Source organism: Cupressus sempervirens, chromosome 1 (genome assembly GCF_028749045.1).
Source record: "Cupressus sempervirens isolate cs-2001-9-10 chromosome 1, ASM2874904v1, whole genome shotgun sequence".
Taxonomy (NCBI): Eukaryota; Viridiplantae; Streptophyta; class Pinopsida; order Cupressales; family Cupressaceae; genus Cupressus; species Cupressus sempervirens.
This window is the reverse complement of record NC_143118.1, coordinates 213619396-213645669: the sequence shown is the minus strand read 5'-3', so window position 1 is coordinate 213645669 and position 26274 is coordinate 213619396.

The following is a 26274-nucleotide window of genomic DNA, read 5'->3' as shown; positions in this document are numbered from 1 at the left end:
AACATGTGGCATCCCTTTTGTCTGAAAGTCATCCATGGCTAAGATGAAAGAAGCACATTGAGGCAAAAATGAAGAGCATTGATAGCAAGTTATGTGAACATGAGTTAGATCTAGCAAATTTTTATTTGGAATCCCATTGATTGTGAAATTTTTTAGTCTTCAATTTTTTTCTAGGAACTCACCTTTGCATGTAGCCATCCATTGAGGAAATGTTGAGATTGTACTGACAATGCTTAACTCCAGGGCATATCATTTCCTTGTAACTAGGTACCAGTCAAAATTTATCATGTACTTACAAGTAGGCTAGGAGGTCTTGCTGAAACTATGAAAAGCTCAATACCATCAAATTCTAGTGTAATAGGTCATTACAGATAGATATTCTATCAAGAACAAAACCTACCCACTCTACATCCATTAAGGTGTCTAGCTTGCACTCTTCAACCATCAGTTCCAAGGACTCACATTGTAAGTAAGAGAAGGGAGAAGCCATTATGCAGCTTGTGGAAGGCATCTTGAAATGGGCAGTCAACACAAAAAAGATAGGATTAGTTTTTAGTCCCACATTCACAAAGTGGGGGATATTCTAATGTTTAAATACACGACCACTCACCACACTAAATGTCTACAAGATAATGACTTTTAGAAGCTTCAAGTTTCTCCTATGGATCCCAGCCGATCGAATTTGGAAGGAAACAAATTTTGAACAAGGTGCTAATGTCAACATGACATAGTAGTCAACTAATGAATTAGAAATTGACACTTAGTACAGATTGCAGATAAAGAAGTGATGTGGCAAGCCCAAGGTAGATGCTCTACATTTTTCCACATGATGAGATCCAATGATTGGTTCTTCCCTGCATTACAAAGATGCATGGAAGTTAAGCAAGGAAGCACCTAGCTACCATATGGTAGCAGGGCCTAGTCCATGATGATGTGGCAGGTGCAACTCCTAGACCAATAATGAAGTGCGACATAGTGGTGATGTGGTGGTGACATGGACAGAGCAGTGATGTGGCAATTGACAGGTTGGTTAGGTAGCCAATGAGAAGCTTCCATGTAGCAGTAATGGGTAGACCAATCAAAGGGTGCCATGTGGGACTTTGTGGTAGGTGACAATACACAAGTTGACCAGTAAGATGGTGACACATGTCAGACCAGTTAGAGTAGGTTTGACCCAAAATGTATGGTCAGGAAAAATTAAAAATGTTTTAAAAATATGAATTTTTAAATATTTTCTCAAAAGGCACATACAGAGCATTGAAATTCAAAAACAGATATATTCTAAAGTTTGAACTTTAGAATTTTTGAAAAGTAAATTTCAGACTAGAGAACCATAATAGGGGCATTATTTTCAAAATGGGTTTCTGGATGTTTCCAATAAGCTAACATACGAGTATTATATATCACCAGAACTGGGAGAAGACAAACTTTCCATTTATGGAGTTTTTTTTGCAATAGGAAGCCATCTATTTAGGTTATAAGAGGTTTTATCCTAGGTTCTCAACTTGCAACCACATTTAGGTATTATAGTTTAAATGGGTTTTCTAGTAGGGTGATGAGCTGAACATGCATAAAAACCAGTAAAATATAGTTATGGGTGAGTTTGGTCACCTTCAAGTTAGTTAAATCTAGTTTTTATTAGCATTCCATAATGCATTTCAAATATTTTGGTGACACAAGGGTTTTCATCATTTATATGAGATATTTCCAAGTTGTTTACAAAATAATGATGAAAACTAAATCAGATCAAAGGGATAGAAAGAGGAGAGATGTTTTACAACAATTAAGGATGAAGATTCAAATGGGCACATGTAATCTTTAGATTAGATCTAGGATTCCATTCTTCCTCTATATAGTTCTCTTTCTCATTCATTGTAGATGTTCTAAGTTTTCACTGTGAGACCAAAAGGTTGGTTCCAATTTTGGAGAAAAAAATGACTCACTGTTGTGATACCATGTGTGTTCTAATCTTGAGTTTTCTTAGATTTGCGAGACCACAGTTCCAATTTTGATTTTATTTCATCACTATGACACCATATTCTTGAGCATATTTCTCTTATATGAACAATAGTAGTGAAGATAATATAGCTACTTCTGATATGTTAGGCATTTCTATGTTTTAATTTCATGCATCTGAACTTATAGTTTCAAAGAAATGAATACAAATGACTAGGAATCTCTTAGTTCCATTTTGATTCTTGTCTCCTATCTCTATAATTTTCAATCTTATGTGGTTTAAGCACAAAGAACTGAGACTCATTTGCATCCCCTTAAGGTTGTATTTCTAATTTATTTTTTTGTTGGAACAAAGGGCCAATTAAATGCTTGATGTATTTCATAGGGTTGTTGGTTATTTGAGAAGGATAATTCATAAGAATGTGGTATTTATGAACATTGATGTCTGATTCACAAAGTGATAAGATAGATCTGATATCTAGTTGTATGAAATATGTCATTGATATCATATATGTATGTGTTTGATCATGGAATTACCCAATAGATAAGGCACTAATCAGCTATAGGATCACCTACTTTTACTGCTATATATTTGGGGTCTTGTTGAAATCAACATCATTAATCAAATATCTTTCCCCTTAATGTTGAAGAACTAAAAAGGATGCCCTCACTTAGCTTAAAAATTTATTTGACCATATTATTAGCTATTCCATTTCTGAGATCTGTGCATAAGTTTTAGAAGATTTAGGGTTTTAATCTACTTTGTCAAGATTCAAGTGTATGTTTTAGCACTAGTACCATATAAGTGAATCTATGGTACACCCACCTAGGTTTTGCAAAGCCTGAAGTGGAAGAAGGGTCTAGCCTTATAGTTGGCTTGGTGTCTAAAATGGTATGTTGAAGATGGGAAGTAGTGACCCCTAGATGTATCTTGTTCTCATCAGGCTAATTTGAAACCGTATTGTTTTAAAACACCAAAAAAATGGTGGCTCTTCTTGGGACTATATTGAATCTAAATGGTAGACAAACCTTGAGAATTTGAAGAAAGGAGATTCAATACAACACTTGAGAAGTGCATGAAAAAAGTTGTAGTAGTAAGTTATCTGATGTATTTTCTAGTTTTCTTACTCAAATATCATGCACTCCAGTGATGCTTTGTTTAGGACAATACTATCTTTCAAGGTTGAATACAAAATGTATTGCTACTAGGTTTTATTTTTATTTTCAATCAGCTCAAAAGGATGTTATTTTCAAAGTATTTTTGTAAATTTAGAGTCAAAATTATTCAAAGGTGTTTTCTCTCTTCAAACTATTTGATGATTTGCATGTCCTATAAATTGAAAGTTCACTTCGAATTTGTCATCCTATGAATCATGTTTTAAATATTTGTTAGCATTGTGAGTGATGACTCTCAAAAAGATCTTTGTATCAGTGTAAATTGGTTCTATATAAATGTTTGCAAAGAGTTTTTAGCTTGGTTATGCAGATCTGAAAGCTATGCTAAGTTTTAGTCAAGAAGAGAGAATATATAGGTTCTTGACTGATGAATTTTGAAGTGTTATGTTTGATCTATTGTCAAAAGAAATTTTAATGTTAAAGATGAATCAAAGAAGTGATTTAATTTGGTTCTCCTCAAAGAGATGGCCACTCTATTGGGTTTTGATCAATGGTGTGAAGAATTGAAGTTTGCACCTGTGCCAAATCAGCATATTAAGTTTTTAGGCATCAACACTCAAGGTATTTTCTACTTTCATGAGATTTCCCTTCCATTAAAGTAGGTTTTACAAGATATTCTCTGTTAAGTGGTATTTTTAGCATTAATTAAAATAATGGTTTGATACATCTCAACATACTTTGTAAATGATAGATTCAACAAGTGTTTTTATATTTTGAAGTATGTTCGGAGTTTAAATTGGTAGAGAAGTTTTCAAATCTGTTGCGAGTAATAAATTTTGAAATTAATCTTGGTGAATGAGTTTTAAGTTTCTTAGAAATGGCAAATGTCTCTTCACCTAGTATGCAACCCATAGATAATAATTATAGATTTGTTTCTACCAAGAGATACATGTCATTAGTTTTTGATGGCATTCATGGTTTCTTGAATACTATGTCATATGATCTCAAGAAGTATTTTCCTAAGTTCAATGGAAACATGAAAATTTAGCCAGTCATCATGTTCAAATGTTCAATGATTTGATTGGTGATTTTTAAATTTCTTATGAAAATGTGCATATGAAGTTGTTTGTTTAAACTTTGGGAGGTGATGCTAGAGATTGGTTTTCATTTCTACCAAAATGTTCTTTTTCATCTTGGGATGAATTATATTTAGCCTTCATGAAGAAATTCAAGGAAAGAGTGAGCATCTCTGATTATTTTGAGAATTTATTGAAGATCCAAATCAAGAATGGTGAATTAGTTCCTAAATTTAATATTAGATTGCAAAAGTTTTGAATGAGATTCCTAAAAGTTATAAGAGAAATGATCAAGTGTGTTTAGTGGTTTATCTTGATGCATTTGATAAAAAGATGAGTTATGTATTAAGAGATAAAGAACCTAAGACTTTGTATCGGGCATTCATGACAACAATAGAGATTGAAAATAATGTAAAGTATGGCTTAACTAAGAGTCATTTCTCTAAAAATGTTTGCTAGCAAGATAAGGTTCAAAGGAAAAATAAATATCATAAAGAGTATTCAATTTTAGATTAACAAGTAGGTAGTACTACTATTGTAAATAATTTTATCAAAATTTCATAATTAAAGACATGCGCAGATGAAGATTATTTTGTTGCAAAGAGGAGACGATCCTCCCTTTGTTGAAGATAGTGCACATGTTAGTGGTATCACAACAATAGCTGATAGAATTAATCCACTTGATAAGTTAGATATGCAAGATATAAATTCAGTCATTCCTTCTCCTATTGATGGATCACATTGTATTGAGAATGTTTTTAACCTTGAAGTTGAAGGATGTTCATCTCAGTATGAGGATGAAGAGGTTATATGTTATGACTCAAGTGATGAAGGTAAAGTTGCTGATCTGATATATTATGAAGAAGTATTAGGTGATGAAAATGATAATAATGGTTAATCAAGTCAACAAGAGGAGAGTGATAATATATGTTATTCTTCATATGAATTTGATACGAATTGGGAAGAAGAAAATAATGATGGAAGTAAGTACTCTTATGCTAGTAAAGGTATGAGTTCTATTTCTAAATCTGAAAACAAAGTTCCATTTTAGAATCATACAAATTAGTTTGAGGTTGAAAGTTGTGAATAAGACTTATCTATCCAATATGAGGACAAAGAGATCATTTATAATGATGAATTTCTTAGTTGTGTAGATGAATGTCATAAGGTTGCATGTAGTAGTAATCAAAAATTTTCAAATCATCCTAAGATTAATGTATCAACATCTACTGGTAAGATAAATGATGATTGGTTTCCAAGACATTTGAATCATCTTAGAGAAGACAATGAAAATAACATTGACTTATATTCTACATGCTTCCTAGATGGAATGACTGGTGTGTCTTCAAATGATATGGTGAAGAGTTTGATGTTGATCAACACATCACTTTTCATAATGTATACAAAGGAGCTTTGCATGGAGCTATCAAGCACCTTTTAAAGAGTACAAGAAATATTAAGATTTAGTTGAGGATGAGTTTAATGATGATACATTTTCTTACTATTGGTAAAGATTATATTGTTTTTCTTTTGGATATGCCAGTGATACTAGTGATGATGTTCTATATCATGATGTTGATAACAAGGTGTTTGAAAACATTGTTGTTGAGAATCAACATGCACCTTCTAGCAAGTTTTGTGATGAATGATCTAAATTGATGACTAATCCATTTACTAATTTCAAAGATTCATTAGAAGATCCTGGATTAGATTCAGATGTTGACATTGATGACATTTTTTAGTACAAATATGATTGCTCATTGGAATATCATCTAGTTATAGCTATGGATGCACATTTTCAAGGTATGCGTGACCTTTTTCCTGAAGTTGAGCATGAAGCTTTCATATTTAATATTGATAGCATGCATGATTCATTTGTTGAAAAGGAGTTTCATTTTGAGTCTAATATATTTGAGCATGCTGATTAGTACTTTCATAATGAGAAAGTTTTAGAGAGTGAATATAATTTTTATATGCATTATGAAAGTGAAGATGTAGATTTAGTTTTGCCAAGTGAGTTGATTCATAATGCTAATCTAATTGCTGAAACTGATAGAAATGATGTTTCAATCTTACCTCATGAAGCTGTAAATGAAAATAAGATATATGATAGAGGTAAGAAGTTTTGATAAGTTTAGTGGCTCAGGGCAGTTGTTTGTATAGTTTAGGAGTAGTGTTTTTTTTCTTTCAATAAAGCTATTTGAGAGAAGTTTTTTGTTGTCAAGAATGTGGTCTACTTCTTCCAAAGATTTGAATCCTTTCCATGCCTACAAGGGATATGCATCCCCAGAGAAAGCCACTAGTGGGACTCAAAATTGAAGCCATGGTTTTGAGTACCATTCAAAAAATCAAGCCGTTTAAGTACTTTTTAATGCATGTTTACACGAATATTCATTTGAGGCCTAAGAGGTGTTTAATGTTTCAAATACCTTGCATTCAATATATCCACTTGTCACATGAAGATAAATTGCCATTCTGAGAAATTCTGTGAAGTTTTGTTTTGAGCAATGTCCAAATCTGCATTTTTGCCCAAGTGTTAAACAATGATAGGAGGCCTTGTTTGCAATTGAATATCTTGCACCAAGTGATGTTTCATGACTCACTAATTTGGGAGTGTTTAGTGTCCAAATCTGCATTTTTGCCCAAGTGTTAAACAATGATAGGAGGCCTTGTTTGCAATTGAATATCTTTCACCAACTGATGTTTCATGACTCACTAATTTGGGAGTATTTAGTGTCCATGCCAAAGAGCCTATGTTTTATATTTGAAGTCATTTTGATATGTTTAGACTAGGTTTTGAATCCCTCAAAATTGGCCATTTATTGTTGTCATGTTGATGCTAATTGTTCAAAATTCTAGGAGGCCCTGTTTGACTTGTTATAAATTTGACCCAATTGACCAAAATGAGAAAATTACTTTTGTATTACATTCTAGAGGTCAAAGAAATGTTATTTTTCAATTTTGAGCTTATGATGAATCCATTTGATTAGTTTTGAAACATGATTCCAAATGCAATCTGTGAAATTTTATTAGTGTCATAAAGTGCATATTAGTTAATACGCCTATTCATGATGGCGTAACATTGAATCCATGATAGATGAGATCAAATGAATTGTACTATTGTGTTATCCTCTAAAAATACTTTAAGTGTGCCAGTTTGCAAGTCTTGACAAATCTGTCTACAAATTTTCCCAGGCCCATTTCATTTGCAGAAACCACTTGTTTGCCAGTGTTTCCAGTAAGCAAATTTTGAGTAGCCTACTTTGATCATTTTCTAAATGCAACTAGTTATTCATCACGAGCCTAATCATTGTTTTCCACATATGAGCATAATTTATTATTTTCTAACACGTTTACTTGCAGATAGTTTAGAGAGGGTAACTTTGACAGTCAATATATTTTGACTAATAATTCTTCACGAGATGAGATTTTATAGAGTGCAAGAATGCAAAGCAAAGAATTAGTAGATTTGATTTCAAAGCTAGGTCACATATTTTCGTTAGTTTTTAAGGCTAGTCAAAGGACCCTTTTGCATGAAATTGATAGTTTGCAGAAGGTTGAAAATCAAGTTAAGTTTTATTTCTTCAGTGGTCAATTTCAATCTAGATTAGGGCTAGATGTTCATTCTTTCTATTTAACACATTAGATGTTTTAGTTCAAAAAAAATTAGCTAGACATGCTTTGGGGGCCTAGTTAAATTTTGTCAGATTAGGTAGATGTCAAGCTAGAAAGTGTAACAAGTTAGTTGGTTTGACAAGTTTATCATGTATGCAAAATATTTTGAAGAAAAATGAATGTGAGGGGAGAGACATATGGTGGACAATCATGGGGTTAAAACCATGAAGTAATGGAGAGATATATTTATCTTTTATGCCACCATTGACTTTGAGGTTTATAGATGAATTTCCAAATTTGAAGATGGAATAATAGATGTGGAATAAATGAATCAAAAATCTTTATCAACATGTGTGGGATACCACCTGGTTTCCCTGCTTTCTTTTCTCTTGGGAAACTCAAGAATGAAAATCATCACTAGCTTCCAAAGTGAAGGGTTTTCCTTAGTAATCACATTGAGATTTTTAGAAAGCTTCTTGAGATAACCTCTTCAAAATATATTCATCTTTTCTCAAGGTCACTGTCACACCATATCTTCTTGTGATAAAATGGGATATGTGAATGCTAATTCCAACTACAAGATAGGGAAGAGGATCAATGGTAGAAGACAAAGATGATATAATAGAATCCTAAACTACTCGAATGGTCTCCATGTTTATAGGAGTTGACTACATAGTGTTTTAGTTTTAACTTTTATTAAGTTTGGCACAAGTGTTGTGGGGAGATTTTGAGTATTAATGGACATCTTCAACTCTTTTCTTATGGTCTTAGATGTGGTCATCAACATGCTGAGCGGTCAAGGCCAATAAAATCTGAGGACGATGGTTTACATCTTGGAATGTGCATAGATTTTAAGAGTCTACTTTTTGTTGCTCTCTTTGTTTTATATTGGAGAAAATATAGAATCCATTCTGTGTGAAATCCATCCATGGCTAAGATGGAAGAAGGACATTGAGGTAGAAATGAAGAGCACTAATAGAAGGTTATGTGGATGTGAGTTAGATCTAGAAATTTTTTATTTGGAATCCCACTGATTGTGAAATTTATTAGTCTTCAATTTTAATATGGGAACACACCTTTACATGTAGTCGTCCATGGAGGAAATTTTGAGATTGTATTAGTAAGCTTAACTCCAGGGCATATCATTTCTTTGTAAGCAAGCACCAAACAAAATTTCTCATGCACTTGCATGTAGGCTTGGAGGTCTTGCTAAAATTGTGAAAAGCTTAATGTCATCAAGTTTTAATGTAAAAGAAATCTTGAATATGTCATTGTAGACAAATATTATATTATGAATAACATCTGCCTCCTCTGCATCCATCAAGGTGTCTAGATTACACTCTTCAACCATCAATTCCAAGGATTCACACTATAATTAAGAGAATGGAGAAGCCATTCTGCCACTATTGGAAGGCATCTTGAAATGGGCAGTCAACACAAAAAGATGGGATGAGTCTTTAGTCCCATATTTGCAAAATGGGGGATGTTCTAGTGTTTAAATACAAGATCACTCACTACACTAAATGTCTACATGACAATGAATTTTAAAAGCCACAAGTTTCTCCTATGGACTCCATCTAGCTGGATTTAGAGGGAAACAAATATTGAACAAGGTGATGATGCTAGAATGACATAACAGTTCACTAACAAATTAGAAATTGACACCTAGCATAGATTGCAAATAAAGTAGTGATGTTGCATGCCCAAGGTGGATGCTCCAAATTTTTCCATGTGGCGAGATCTAGTGGTTGGCACTTCCCTACATTAAAGAAATTAATGGAATTTAAATAAAGAAAGGAAGTAGCTAGCTTCCATGTGGTGGTTGACAAGATGGCCAAACAACCAATGAGAAGTTGTCATGTGGTAGTAATTAGCAGACCAATCAGAGGGTGTCATGTCATGCCTAGTGGTAGGTGATGATGCAAAGGTTGGTCAATATGATGGCAACATGTGTCAACTTGGTCAAAGTAGGTTTGACCCAAAATGCATGGTGAGGGAAAAAGTAAATTTTTTTTGAAAATATGAATCTTTAAATATTTTCTCAAAAGGCATGTAAATAAAATTTAAATTCAAAAAAGGATATATTCTAAAGTTTGAACTTTATAAATTTTAAATTTTTGAAAAGTGAATTTCAAACTAGTGAGCCATAATAAGAGCATTATTTTCAAAATTAGTTTCTAGGTGTTTCTAATAAGCAAACATAGGAGTATTATCTATTGTTAGAACTAGGAGAAGACAAAATTTTTGTTTATGGAGTTTGTTTTTCAATAGGAAACCATCTCTTCAGGTTAAACAAGATTTTCTCCCATATTCTCAACTTGTAACCACATTTAGGTATTGAAGTTCAAATGTGTTTTCTAGCAAGGTGATGAATTGAATATGCATAAAAGGTAGTAAAAATGCAATTATGGGTGAGTTAGGTCACCTTCAAATTAGTTAAATCTAGTTTTAATCAGCATTCCATGATGCATTTCATATATTTTGGTGACACAAGGGTTTTCATCATTCATATAAGATATTTCCAAGTTGGTTACAAAATAATGATGAAAATTGAATTAGACCAAAGGGGTAGAAAGAGGAGAGATGTTTTATAATAGCAAACAATGGAGATTCAAGTGGACACATGTCATCTTTAGATCAGATCTGGGATTCCATTCTTCCTCTATATCATTCTCTTTCTCATCCATTTCAGAGGTTCTAGTTTTTCACTATGAGACCAAAAGGTCGGTTCCAATTTTTGAGAAAAAAATGACTCATTGCTATGATACCATGTGTGTTCCAATCTTGATTTTTCTTACATTTTTTAGACCATGGTTTTAGTTCTAATGTTTTTTCATCACTGTGACACCATATTCTTTAGCATATTTCTCTTGTATCAATAATAGCTATGATACTTGTTCTTACTGCTGCATATTTGGGGTTTTGCTAAAATCAACATCGTTAATAAAATATCTTTCCCTTTAATGTTGAAGAAAATAAAGGGATTCCCTCATTAGCATAGTGATTTCTTTAACCATATTATTAGCTATTCCATGTCTGAGATCTATGCATAAGTGTTAGAAGATTTAGGGTTTTTATCTACTTTGTCAAGATTAAAGTGTATGTTTTAGCAATGGTACCATATAAGTTAATATGAGGTACACTCGCTTAGGTTTTTTAGAGTCTAAAGTATAAGAAGGGTCTAGCCTTATAGTTGGCTTGGTGTCTAAAAAGGTATTTTGAAGATGGGAAGTAGGTAGCCCTAGATGTATCTTGTTCTCATTGGGGTAATTTGAAGCCATTTTGTTTCAAAACACCAACATTGTGAAAGCCCTAAAAGGGCATGAAATTTGTTATTGTAGATATTTTTTGAAGTGGGAAGTCTCCTATTTGAAAAGCACACCTTTGTCCTATGTTCATGGTTCCATTGTTGAACCATTGTGAAATATCCTTGGGATGGAATTTTTCAATTGTTGTATTGTGATGTAAATGCATTTGTAGGATTGTATGTGATACCCATTTTGAGCCTTTAGCTTGGGGTTAGTCTCTTTTGAGGCCTATGGTTGGGTGGAAAGTACCCATGGTTCTTGTTGTTTTGTTATGATCTATTTATAGATTTTGTACTCAAGAGAGAAATGGAAAAAGCTTAGAAACATCATCTTGTAGATGTTGCTTGAAGGAGAAAACTTTTTATTATGCATTGTACATGTATTGGAGAATCTCACTCCATCTTATTCAAGTTATTGCAATGAATGATTGAATAGTAGAAAGGAAGGGATGTGCAATTTTGTAATGTATTTGAAGGGATGAAATCCTTCTCCATGTTATTTTATATTGCATTGTAAGAGTTGAACCCTTTTGTTTTGTCTTTTGTGTATTATATTGTAAAAGTGATATTATCATCTTGTGAACATTGTAGTGAAGGATTAATTCATGGAAGAAATAAAGAATTTTAGATATTCTCATAAGTATTTGCATTGTAAGGTTCACTGTTATGCACTTAATTGTATTGAAATGGAAGGATTGACTTATCATAGTGAACATAAATGAAATGTAAAAGAGATTTATTTCAATATTCATTCTATTGATACTTAGGGAATGTATATGTATTTTTTCAATTTGTCCATTTGACTAAATAATCAATTCAAGAAGATGTTTTCAATAGATTGATCATATAGATTTTACTATGCATCCATTCAAAGAAAACATAATTTGAGTTCCATTAATCATAGGAAAGGTTAATCCAATAGTTACCAAGACAATATTCTATTACATTGCTCAATTAAATGGTGATTATTAAAAGATCTTAATAACTACACTAAACCCATTATAACATAGTTGAGTAGAAGAAAACAGAACCAATAGATCACTTGAAATAAAATATTCATGAGAGAAACATGTTGTAGATGTATATTTGCTCTCTGAATTTTGTATGGGAGTGGGAATAATTTCCCCTCCCAAATACAAACCAATAAGATATACAAATAGAATATTCTCTAGATTTACGACAAAGAGATGTGACAAAATAATAATATAGAAAAGAAAATTCTTAACTAAAATGGAGAATGAAGGGACTTTAGAAAACTCATGTGAATTGAATTCTAAAATCTCAAAGGTTTTAAAAAGACAATAAAATATAAACTATATATAATACTATAAGGCCTTCACTCTTAACCATGCAAAAAGGAATGCATAGGGAAAATTGATCAACCTCTAGCTATTTGTTTACTAGAATAGGAATAGGAAATATTTTTTGTTGGAATGTTCAAAATGGGAAGAGTACTTCGAAGGGGTGGGGGGGTGTGAATCAAAATTATCTCACCTTTAACCTTTTCTAATCCTTTAAATCAAATAACTAAAAATAAAATGCATGCATGTAAACATATTAAGTAAACATAAAGCAAACACATTCACATAACACACATAACACCAAATTTGGTAACCCAGAAACCCTCCAAGAATAAGAAGGTAAAACTAGGTTGGGGATGATACCCACAAAAATTACTGCAACAATAATTGCTTGACCACTTTTGATGGTCTGCCCTGTGAAAGGCCTGCCCTATTAAAGGTTTTACACTATGTCAATAGTGACCTAGTTAGAGGATTTACAAACACATTACATGAAGTATCACACTATTAAAGGATTTACAATAGGTTGTTAAACCCACCTAATTCCATAGGATTTTCAATCACCTTATCCAAAGGTTCTCTCACCTAGCTATTAAGCTAACCTATCAATGTAGGATATCCAACATCTAATACAATAGCAAGAAAGTATTAGAAACCTTTGACGTGATTGCTGACAATCTCCAATTGCTGATTTTAGGCACTTGATCTACTCACTTTGATGTGATCCTTGCTTGATCTAATATTTGATCATGTCCCTTTCTTTGTTTTGATCAACTGGATATGTAACTGCTACTCTATTCCTCTAAGTCTTTCTCTCTTCACATTGAAATTTTGCTATAGTTTACCCAAACACTATTCTCTTCCACACATGCAATTGAGTTTTCATTCTCCTTTTAAATATTGTGAAGACTTAGGGTTAGGTATGGATCTACGATCCATATTGAATCTTAAGTTCCCACTTATTCCTTGCATTTTTCTTATTGGTTGCATGCCTTCTCCATTTTTCTAATTGGCTACATGCTGGTCACATAGGTAATGTAAAAGATTTGTTCTTACGCTTTTTCTCCTTGGAAATCCTTCTATTTTGGCTCCAAAAATGGTTTACATCTAAGTTTGTGAGGGCATAAACTCATATGCCGATTCTATGTTACTCAACACATACTGGACTATTGGTGCTCAACACATATTTGATCCTAGATTTCTCGACACCTATTACATTCTATCTTGCTCGACACATGTATAACTCTAGCTTACTCGACACATGAAGCATTCTAACTTGCTCGTCATCAATTGTGGCTCGACACCTGTATATCACTTGGCACTCATATAATGCTTAGCACCTGAAGTCACTTGGTACCTGTTGGAAATATGGCTTGGCACACACTATGGCTTGGTATACATAGTGTACTTGGCTTCAATGTAGAAACTGGTTAAGTGTGTTGACACTCAAATGTCAAAACCATCTAAGACCAACAATCTCCCACTTTGACATGAGTGTAACAAATACTTAACTATGCATTACTAATCTAGGCTTATGAGTAGCCTATCCAATATGTTCTGTATATGTATAAAATTTCAAAAATACCTTGTGACTCCCCTTGAGTTGATTGTGCCTTGACATTCTTTAAACAAAAATTCTATGGTGATACTCTTTATCTTTTGCCCTATTCCTGTATTTTGTACCCATGTTATCTGATCTATCAAAACTATGGAATTCTTGCATTTTGTATCAGATCTTATATGGAATAAAGGTATCTTCAATATTATTTCCAAAAAATTGTATCTCCCCCTTTTGGCTATCTACAAACTTTCCTTTTTATTCTCAAAATGAATTAAATAATGTAATCAAAATTTATATATCCCCCTTTTTTGACACTAATGTCAAAGGATTCTAAGGAGTAGTACCATATTTCACCAAAAAGTTACTATTTACCTCCATTATTATTTTTAGAGTTGCATCCCAATTCTCCAAAGCAATGTCAAGTGACTTGTGCTAGATGGCAATCTCTGTAGCAAGGTGTACAAGTCCATCAAGTGTAGAAAGATTTTGATCTTTCTTTAAAACTATTTCTACATATACTTCCTCCTTGTGGAGGACTTCCAAATGTGGGGTGATAGAGGATTGAATTTGCATCAATTTAGCCTTTATATTGGCTTCCTCTGCTATGAGTATAGCTAACTCCCTTTGAGTGTGAAGTGTGCAAAATGCTTCTCACTTTGAGCTAGATCCTTTGCTAGTTGCAAGCTATAAATTTTCAAATTTCTTTCCAAGCTCATTATTCTCTGACTTATTTCATGTGTGAAGTTGGAAAAATCACACAGCTTTTTGTACGATGAGAAAATGTTCTAAAGTACAACTTTGACCTTGTCTATTTTCTTGGCCAACTCAACCTATTCAAGTGCTATACCACTTGATATCTTTTCATTTACTTTACCTTGAAATTTTTTTTCTGACCATTCCATGAGTTTAGCATTAGTACCCTAGTCTTCATTGGTCACTTGGTCAACTATATCTGATAGTTTCTCTATTATGGGCTTTGCTTCATCTAGTGACTGCAAGATAAAGGCATCCATAAAGATGTCCTTAATCTCATGTAATGCTTGCTTGTTTTTGTACTCTTTTTTGAGTATTTCTTGCCTCTTCCTTCTATCTAATGCATCATGCATTTCATTGATTTGTGTCATTGTGATGGTCTTGGAGTCATAGGAAGTTATTACAATATCTCCATCTAATTAAGGGTCTCCATAGTGAAGTACCCTATCCACTCTGGTTGAGCTCGAGCTTGGAGTTGGAATTTGTAAAGGAATGGCTTCAGTGCTCAACTTCTGAAGGGTCTTTCTAGGAGTGTCAGGTTTTGGTAGTTCTATCAATATTTGTATGGTGGCTTGCTCCTTTTCCTTTGAGGTATCCTCCTTCTCATCAAAATTTTCTTCCTCTACACTTGGCTTCTATAATGTATCTCCTACTGTTGAAGTTGGTGGAAGCATCAAAATTTTAGTGCTAGTAGCTTTATAGGTGAAAGGTGGTTCCTTTGGTTTCACCTTTTCTCTTTATGGTTCTACTATTGCCATTTGTAATTCATCAACACTCACCAATACAGGGCTTGTGCATAATTGTGCCTATAAAGATTGGTGAAGGATCTTAGAGAGATCCTCTACAATTAGGGGATTGATATTCTGAGTTGAATTGTTAGGAACATCCTTAATAATTATTGTATTTGCAAGTGTGATGGTTATATGAGGAGGGCTAGGAGGTGGCATTTGTGTTTCTTGCACACTCTATTCCTCTTCTTGCTACTATTCAACTATTTCCATATCTTCTCCTTTTTGTGTTTCTTGCTCCTCACCTTTTTCTTTATCCTCCTCAACTTTCTTATCTTCCTCCTCTTTCTTCTTTTCTTCATCTAATCTACCTATTGCTTCCTCTTGTTTCTCTTTCTCTCCTTTGTTCTCTTTTTTTTTCTTTTCCTCTATCTTTTCTTTGGCATTGGTCTCTACCTTATTTGTTTCTTCTTCCTTATCATCAGTTATCTTACAAATTATTTTCCACAATTGTGTGGATTTATTCATTACATCCACAATTTTGTTTTGTAGGATGCTAAAGGCTCTATACTTAGGTGCAAACTTGACACCATGTTTCTTATTAGCCTTTATAATTTCTCCTTTTTTCATGTTAGACTTTACTTGAGCTAGGGTAGATTCTCTGATCTTCCTTTCCATTTTTATACAATAATGCCATTCATTCTCAACTATCTCATATAGTTCCTTGGGCATGGTATTGTCAAGTTCTAAAGGTGTGTTTTTGAATTCTACCATCATGGCATACACAGATTCCTCTACTTTATTTTGTTCTTCTCTACTGAGCTTATTAAAATCAAGTTTCTTTAAATTATTTAAATTTGCATTCTTAATCTTTTCACAAATTTTATCAATTGTAGAGTTTGGAGGATGACTTACCACTCTAAATTGGTTGTTGTCCTTTGATTCTATTCTTTCTTCATCATCTATATCTTATTATGCCACATACTTTCTTCTCTTATTTGGCTCTTTAGTAGGCTATTCACTAGCCTTCTTCTTCTCTTTTAATTGTTACTTGGCCTTATGTGTGGATGCCCTTGTAGTAGCCCTTGTTGCTGGAGCTGGCTTAGCTTGTGCTGGCTTAGTGACCTTCTTGGGTTTGGGCTGAGTTGGAGGCTGAATTTTAGCCTTTCTCTTATTTTTCATGGCAGGTGTAGGTGGTTCCTTAGCTTCTTCTTCCTTTTTACCTTCCTCCTTGTCTTCTCCTAAACCCTAGGTCAACTCTATTGGGTCTTACCATTTCTCTTCTTCTTCTTCTTCTTCACTTTCTCCTTCTACTTCTTCTTCTTCTTCTTCGCCACCTGCTTCTCCTTCAATATTTACTCCAAATTTCTTCTTTATCTTCTTTACTAGTTTATCTTTCTTCTTGATAATAGTGGCTATCTTTAATTTAGTTTCAACCTTTGATTTGACAAAATCATATGTTCCAAAGTGAGGAGCCTTCTTGTCTATCTATTCCACAAGAAATGTTGTGATTGCTGCTTAGGCCTCATCTATGTCAAGCTCATATCCAAATGGCCTTAGCCATCTTACTCTTGGTATTGATACCTAGATGTAGGTGTTGTCAATGTCAACCAAGAACCATATGTCATTTATGTGTTTTTCCACTAGGGAAACTGGTATTCTAACCCTTTGCTTCATGGATTTCTTAAAATCTTCAAAGTAACTTGTCATTTGTGCCTCATAATTCTCACCCATTTGATCAATGAACTCATTGATTTGTGTAATTGTAGTTTTGTTAGCTTTCCAATTCACCTTTCCTATAGAAGGAAACTCTTTCATAACATAAAAAAATATACACATAAAAACTAAACCAAATTTTCATTGAGAACCCTTTGATATCCTTATTGCTCTTAGGTTTTCATTAATTTTTTGTAGCATAAGTTCTGATAAATCATATGTGTGATCTTTCTTCACCCATTTGTAGGCTACATCAACTACTATACATGTCACACTGTTCAATCTACTAGATTGATAGAATTTATGGGATATTATTCTCGAAGAAAAATCTATAAGAGAATTAGTGATAGTATTAATAGTCACACCCCTCTTATTCCATTTGGCTCCAGTATTCCTTTCAATGATTTCTTTGGAGTCACTGTGTAGGGTCCTAGGCCAATCTAGGGTTGGGAAACCCATAACCCTATGCACTATCCTTTTTGTGATCTTTACTGGTCCTGTTTCCAACAATAAACATCCATTGCAAATTCTACTCAAAACAATATGTATCCATTCAATTTTGAATCCTATAGGGTAAACTAGGGCATTGGTCAAACCCTTTTTCTCAACTAGTTGGAATTCATCCTTCAAAATCTTTTTCTTACATAGTTTTTTATAAGCTTGGAATATTTCAAGATCACCTATGGCACCAATTTTTTAGTTATAACATTTTCTCACATCTTGCACCATGACAACTTTTGGTGGGATAATGGATAATGCACCAGCTGGGTCATTTTTGTAGGTAACTTTTGCTATTGGCCTAAATTTGGGTTGCTTCACCTCATTATTCACTAACTAAACCTCATGAGCCTCCTTTCCTTCAGGGTTTCTTGAAACTAGAAGCCATTATAATGAACTAGGGTTTAAATGTATTAAAAACTTTAATTCTACGTAGCTCGATACTTGATAAATACCTTTGATCATTGAAATGTAGCTAAATCACTATTGAGATTGATGCAAATCACTTCAAAGTTGTTGTATGATCACTCCTACTCTTTTCTCATCTTTTCTTTACATTTGAATGGCGTAAAAATGATAAAAATTTGGCCTTATACCTATCAAAACCTAGCATTAAATGCTTTGTGCATACAGCTGTAAACTCTACACTTGAAGGATTCAACATGACTCAGCTCCATTATATTTTGTTTACTCAACTTCCACTAGTTCTCCACTTCACTGAACTTCAACTATCAACTTGATTGCTATTACAAATTTGGCATTCATTGGAGCTTTACTAGGCATTTGAGGATAGTTTGGCAAAAGCTTCAAATCTTGATTTGGCATCCTTGCTCATGCAAATTTCTTCCTTGTAGTACTCCTTTGTCTTGGAACTGATGTATGATATAGCTTTGTATATTAGTCCCATACATGTTTCTTTCGCTTGGTTGGATGAAGTATGATCACTTGACCTATTGGGTAAAGTGATCTCTCCATTTGATATGCTACACTCATCTTTCTTTTTCCAAGTCATGTTCATTTGACCTCTTATTTGTTCAACATCAACCTTCTCTTTTCCTTTGTTGACTTTTATCTTGGGTGCTTTTGACTTTGTTGGGTAGTTCCTACTGATATGTCCAGTCTTCAAGCAACTAAAAAATGTAGTTTTACTTAACCATCTGCTATAATTCCCTCTAAAATGTGTCCTTATGCAATTTTTAGGAATGTTTTCATACTCTTGACAATAGTGACAATTATACTTGGTGTTGTAATCCTAGTTGTAGTGATGACCATGCTTGTTTCCTTTTGCAAGTTGACTAGGTGTCCACCTAGGCTTTGATCTGCATTCAAATGCTCTATTTCCATATTTTTTGCAGTTGTAGTAGTGACCTTAAAATCTTGGTGTCCTCATGGTCTTGATTCTACATTTATGTGTTTGATGTCCTTGCATTTTGCACTTGTGACAAAAGCTTGCATTGGTAGGCTTATCATGCGAATGACTATTCTTGCTCCTACATACATTAGAGGTATGTACCTTTTTACCATAGAAATGACAAGTAGGTTTAGTGTTCTTACCTTTGTTACTCCTTTCTTTTGCAGTCTTGGATGATTCTCCTTGTTCAGTGTTGGTGTAACCAAGTCCTGAAGTATCATTACTAGCCCTTGGTGATTTTAGTAGTTGTTCAAAGTACTTGATGGCCTCATTGGGTTTGTTGAAGCTTTCTGCTATCTCCTTCTCTCTTTTCAATTCATTCTACAATTGCTCATTTTGCATTCTCAAGGTGGAAATCTTGATGTCCTTCATGTTTAGCTCATGATGAGCATTCATCATTTGGCTTAAGGTGTCTAGCTGCATGTTTGAGGCCCTTTCAAACTTGATTGTCTTCTCCTCTAGTCTATTTGTAAGATTTCTCTTGTCATCTTCTATCATGAGCTTGTCTTCAATGACTCTCTTCTTTTGTTCAGTCACTTCACAAATCATTATGGCTTGTGAATCTTGTTCAAGCTTGAGTATTCTGATTTCTTTAGCTTGTGCTCTATTTTTCTCCATCAATTCTACTATTGTTGCATCAAATTCCTTGGAATCTCCATTGGAAAATACTTTTGTGGTATCAATCTCCTTGTAGTGTATGTCATTTTCAGCTATGGCTATATCCTTCCTTCTTTTTACAGACTTTCTCAATTCTTCTCTAGCTTCTTCCAATTTGTGTAGAGTGAAGTGTACATCAATCACCTAATTGTTTATGATCTTCCCAAGTTTGAAAACTTCCATCTTCAAACCTTTTCTCTAAGTTGTTAGGCTTCTCCTTATGAGAACCAATTCTCTACTACCAATTGTTGGAATGTTCAAAATGAGAAGAGTACTTCTCAGAGGGAGGGGCGGATGTGAATTAGAAATATCTCACTTTTAACCTTTTCTAGTCCTTTAAATCAAATAACTAAAAATAGGATTCATGCATGTAAACATATTAAGTAAACATAAAACAAACACATGCACATAACACACATAACACCAAATTTGGTAACCCAGAAACCCTCCAGGAATAATAAGGTAAAACTAGGGTGGGGATGATACCCACAAAAATTATGGTAGCAATAATTGTTTGACCACTTCTGATGGTCTACCCTATGAAAGGCATGCCCTGCTAAAGGCTTTACACTGTGTCAATAGTGACTTGCTTAGAGGATTTACAAACACTTTACATGAAGTGTCACCCTGTTAAAAGATTTACAATAAGCTGTTAGACCCACCTAATTGCATAGGATTTTCAATCATCTTCTCCAAAGGTTCTCCTACCTAGCTATTAAGCTAAGCTATCAATGTAGGATTTCCAACATCTAATACAATAGCAAGAAAGTATTAGAAACCTTTGACCTGATTGTTCACAATCTCTAATTGCTGATTTTAGGCAGTTGATCTACTCACTTTGATGTCATCCTTGCTTGATCTGATATCTAATTGTGTCCCTTTCTTTGTTTTGATCAACTAGATATGTAATTGCTGCTCTATTCCTCTAAGTCTTTCTCTCTTCACATTGAAATTTTGCTATAGTTTACCCAAACATTGTTCTCTTCCACACATGCAATGGGGTTTTAATTCTCCTTTTAAAGATAGTGAAGATATAGGTTTAGGTATGGATCTATGATCCATATTGAATCTTAAGCTCCTGCTTATTCCTTGCATTTTTCTTATTGGTTGCATGCCTTCTCCATTTTTCTGATTGGCTACATGCTGATTGCATAGGAAATGTAAAAGATTCATTCTTATCCTTTTTCTCCTTTGAAATCCTTCTATGTTGGCTCCAAAAATGGTTTACATCTAAGTTTGTGAGGGCACAAACTCATATGTTGATTCTATGTTACTCGGCACACACTGGACTACTACTGCTTAGTACATATTTGATCTTGGATTGCTCGGCACCTATTACATTCTATCTTGCTTGACACATGTATAACTCTAGCTTGCTTAGCACATGAAGCATTATGACTTTCTTGGCATCAATTGTGGCTCAACACCTATATATCACTCGGCACTCATATAATGCTCGACACCTAAAGTCACTCGGCACCTATTGAAAATTTGGCTCGGCACACACTGTGGCTTGACATACATATTGTACTCGGCTTCAATGTAGAAAGTGGTTAAGTGTGATGACACTCAAATGTCAAAACCATCTAAGATGAACATTTCCTCTATTTGGTATCCCAAATCAGAATAGGGAATAGTAAAACATATTCCAATTTTGTCCTTAAAATGAGCATATTTCCATTCCAAAAAAACACTTGTTATTGGAATGGGTAATTCTTATTCCCAATTTGATTTGTTTTTTAAATTAATTTTTTTGTTAATTTAAAATTTTAAAATTTTTTTTTTTTATTATATCTATTTTTAAAAATACAAAACTTCACCTTATTCCTATTCCATTTTTGTAAAACCAAACACGGGAGTAACATATTCCCAATCAAATACTAGATTAACCAAACAAGAATGAGATTGCTCTTTTCCATTCCTATTCTACATTTCCTTTCCTATTCTAATTTTCCATTCTAATTTTCTATTCCTATGCCGAAAAACAAATAGACCCTAAAGAGTGTAATTTTCAAATTAAGAAAACCAAAACCAACACTCACTATGGACTATGGCATGTTACCACCTTATTGGGCATGTAACACCTTGAATGCTAACCACTCTCCCTGACATCGTGTCCATGACATATGGCCTAGAATAGGGGCTAAGGCTTGAAAACAACACCACCTCACACCTGCTTGCACTCTATCAAAAGCCACTCAACTCTTCCTTCAAATTTTCATTATATGTGACCACATGGGCACTGGACCTATTGTGCTTCCAACTCATGCCAAGGTTGATGTCCTTCTTCATTGGGTAGATCACCACCCTAGTGCTTGAATTATCATGCTAGAAGAGTATGAGAAGAGGGTAGTCTTGGGAGATGGGAAGGGAGTTAGGCCCACATTTGTAATAAGGGATTGGGGATTAAATATTATTAATTAAGCATGTCAATTATAGGAGGTATGTGGTGGTAAGGGCCACGTGGGAACTAGATTAAGTTGGATGTAAAGAGGTTGTAGGTAGTATTGTCCTTAGATTTTGAAAGTATATCTAGGAGGGATATTAGGATTAGGAAAGGGCATGTGGGGCACTTCAGCCAAAGAGAGAGATTAGGTGCTTGGGAAAGTGGTGTATGGATTGGTGATAAGTATACATTGTCATGTTAGGATAATGGAGTATTCTATTTATTAAGGTTTTGTGATAGGAGTATATGTTTTACGATTTGAGATTAATAAAGAGTGTGAGATGGATTGCCGTTAGATAGGATATTTGTTAGTTCTTAGTTTAGTATTAATAATGTTGAATAAAGTAGGTGTTAAAAAGTACTTTTAGTAATAGGTGAATGCCAAAGGATAATTGGTGTTATTCAATTAGTAAATAAGATACTATAATAATATAATGTTACTTGACTCTTGTAGATTAGTAATAAATTGTGGGTTAGAATAAGTAATTTAATAAATGAATGATTAACTTGTAAGTTGGAATGATTATCATGTTAGTAAAAGTGGAAGCTAGGGGTTATTAACAAGGATCATTTTTTAGTCATAATACTTTATATTATTAAGGGATTTAAATAAATTTGGTGATAGATAATTTGAGATAACATAGTCGATAGTTATAATGATAAGTTAATTCACACTAGTGTGTAGCAAGTTAGGAGTAGTAGTATCTAGTTATTATTAATAATTTATAAAATTTTAGATTTAAAAATTAGAATGTAGCTATTGAAATTAGATGCACAGGCTTAAATATTTCATTTTTAATTCTACTAAAGTCATGTAGTTTTAAAATTCATAATACTTAACATACACACATCATGTAATATATATGATGCAAGGTGAAGAGCAACTGATATGAAAAAATAAACATGATATATAAAACAAAGAGATGAAGACAATAATGTATATCCATTTGGGTATCTGTTTAAGCAATGTCATGAGTTGTGACTTAAATCAACATGTGAATATTATGGATATAGTATACAGTGTTTGATCTCAAACATGAATATGAACTCAGTTATCTATATCCCCTTTTAATACAATTCAATTTTGAAACTATGTTTAAGAGATTGGATGCAATGTCTAAGGCTCAATAGGAGTTATTAATGCAACATGATACTCTTAAGTGTATTACTCTATACTAAATCATTTATTAGAGATATCCTCTTCTTTAAGTGAAAGTAGTATGTATTAACACATACCATACTATAATGAACTTAACTATTACTTGAATACCTTGAGTAGATGTAGGATGAATTTCTAAATATTCGACAACCTAGTTGCAACATGCATGTGTTAATTGTGATTTTGTAAGTTTACCCCTCAAATAATTAATAGAAAAAGGAAAAAAATATTTTAAAAATAGTTGTGATTTTTCCCTATAAAATTTGGGCATGACAATTCTTCAATAGAACTTTCTACTTTTTCATTTATTTGTAAGACTATTTTTATAGACATGATGAACAAGAGGATGAGGATCTTGTGATTTAGGGATTCTTCATTGACCCCATCCCTACTCACAAGGATGATTATTTTACCTACTCACAACTTCCTTAGAGCACTAGGAGCTAATTCAATAAGGGCCCCTTCATAACATTAGTCCTACTCAAGACTACTTCCATACCACCCAAACCCCATGCTAATGTGAACCCACCCCTTCTAGTAAGACCAACCTAGTAGCCCCAAAGCTCCACAATGAGAGGATTGGGGTCCTCTAGAGTGAAGTTTGGTATCAAGAGGAAAATGGAAAACACCAATACCACCATGTCCTTAATGGACACTCTATTAATTTTCCCTAAGCATTAGAAATCCCTCATGCAATAACTCAAACTCCTTAAAATATAGTCTATCATCACCAAAAATGTGACCTTTAATAATGTAAACATGACCATTTTTTAATGAAGACCCTTTCTCCTTTCTTATCTTGAGGATCTATGGTAAAAATATACATAACTTCTTGGTGGATTCTAGAGATTCAAGTAACATCATGGTCCATTCCATATGTAAGAAGATCAAAATAGTCCCAACACCTTCCAAAGGTGTCAGAGTGAAACTCAATAAAACTACCATAAATATGAGCTTAAAAAACTTCAAATCCATCTTGTACATGAACCCATGGTGTCTAGTGTCATCGATATTCAAGTGATGGAAATACCCAAAATATACGAGAAGTTTTTAAGTTACAATTGGTCAAAGGCACTAAAGGGGCATATTTTAATAGACTTTTCCCACCTATGGCATCCATGAAGAGAAGAAGGCAACCAAACCAAGGTTAATAGTGAACCATGGATGAGGAAAGCTCTCACTGATTATGGTTAGGTGAGTGAGGTTTCCTATGCTCAATTAGAGCCTAGCCTGAATTAGGATACGAAGACCCTAGCCTTGGATTTTGTTCTAGGAGGAACACATTGTGATGAGGATCTGATTATTACATAAAGGATTCATAACCTCACTACATGATTGAAACATGATGGCACCCTTTAAGGTGATCATGCATCTATGGAAAACCTATTGTCTGACTCATGGAGTTGGATACATTGTGAAGGGCATTTTGAGTTGAAGTGTGAATCCTATATAAATGTATCCAATTTCCACCTTTGTAATATTTTTCATGAGGGGAAATAAAATGAAATTCTCATTTTAGACAATTCTCTAACAATTATATGTAAAGGGCTAATGGTTGAGAGACCCTTTTTGGTGTCATCTTGGGAGGAAATACCTATTCCTATGTCCCCCATCTCAAATGACCATAAGAAGTATCTTCTACACTATTAAAAATAGATAATACTAAGAGGGGGGGGGGGAGGTGACTCAATATTCTACAATTTTTTTCCCACAGCTAAATATTATTAATTACTTTATAACTTGCATATGAAAGTAAACCAACAATGCTAAATAGTAAATATAACCATACACATAGAGAACTCATAACACCATTATTTATAAACTAAAGAAACCCTGGTCAAGGAAAAACCCTAGTGGGGATGATACCCACTAGATGATTCAGTAAAAAATAGGATCCTATGAAGGATATTGACCCTATTAGGAGTCTATGAAGTACATATAGTATCTTGAGTCCTTGTTAGAGGACTAGACCTTGTTAGAAGCCTCAACCATATTAGGAGTTTCTACAACCATATTAGGAGTTGGTATATCAATTACAATGTATGAAAGAAGAGGCCATTGCCCTAACATACAATTATACAAGTCAGTTCCTTCACATAATAGATTTACATACAATACTTGCTTGTTGTTGTAACTCACACTTTCTCTGATCTTACACTAGATTTTGCATCACATAAACCTCATAGATGGTTCTCATGATATTTTGCATGTCATATCCAATCATGCAATTTCCACAATATCAACACATTACACACATTCATTGTGCAACACAATTTCCCATTACCTATGCAACATAATATCTTTACTTATATTATGCACATTCACAAATTTTTTCTTAGTTAGCTTCCATGTCTTCACACACCTAACATAACATAAAATAATATCTACATAGTTTTCTCAACATGATCTAGTAATTATTTTGACACAAAAATAATTCCTAAAGTCATACAACTCTATTTTTTCTATGCTCTATTCTGCATTGTTAAATTCTAGCACAATTAAACTTACTATAACTTGCATCGTACTGACAATACACACATGCACACTCATAAGCTAACTCTCTTCACATCATCCATATTGTTAATGTTTATTTACTGTACTCCTACAAACTATCTAATACTTAGATAATTTTTTGTTTCTGAATGCATAAATGAAATTCTAAGTATATGTTGCCATAAATAACAACCACCAAGACATCTAATTGACCATATTTCCAACTATCTCCCCCTCTAGCACTGATGGCAACATTTGGGAAAATTGGCTAAGTCCCAAAATGTTTTCATACAAAACAAAACAAACCAAAATAACTACACACATATTGCCCTCAAAACCTAACAATGTTATTCATATTTTGACAGATCATTACATTTTTCATCACTCCTTTAAATTGATACATACATAATCTCCCCCTTACATATAAATTTACATCTATACAATTTTCCTCTACATAATAACACAATACCCCCCATTGACA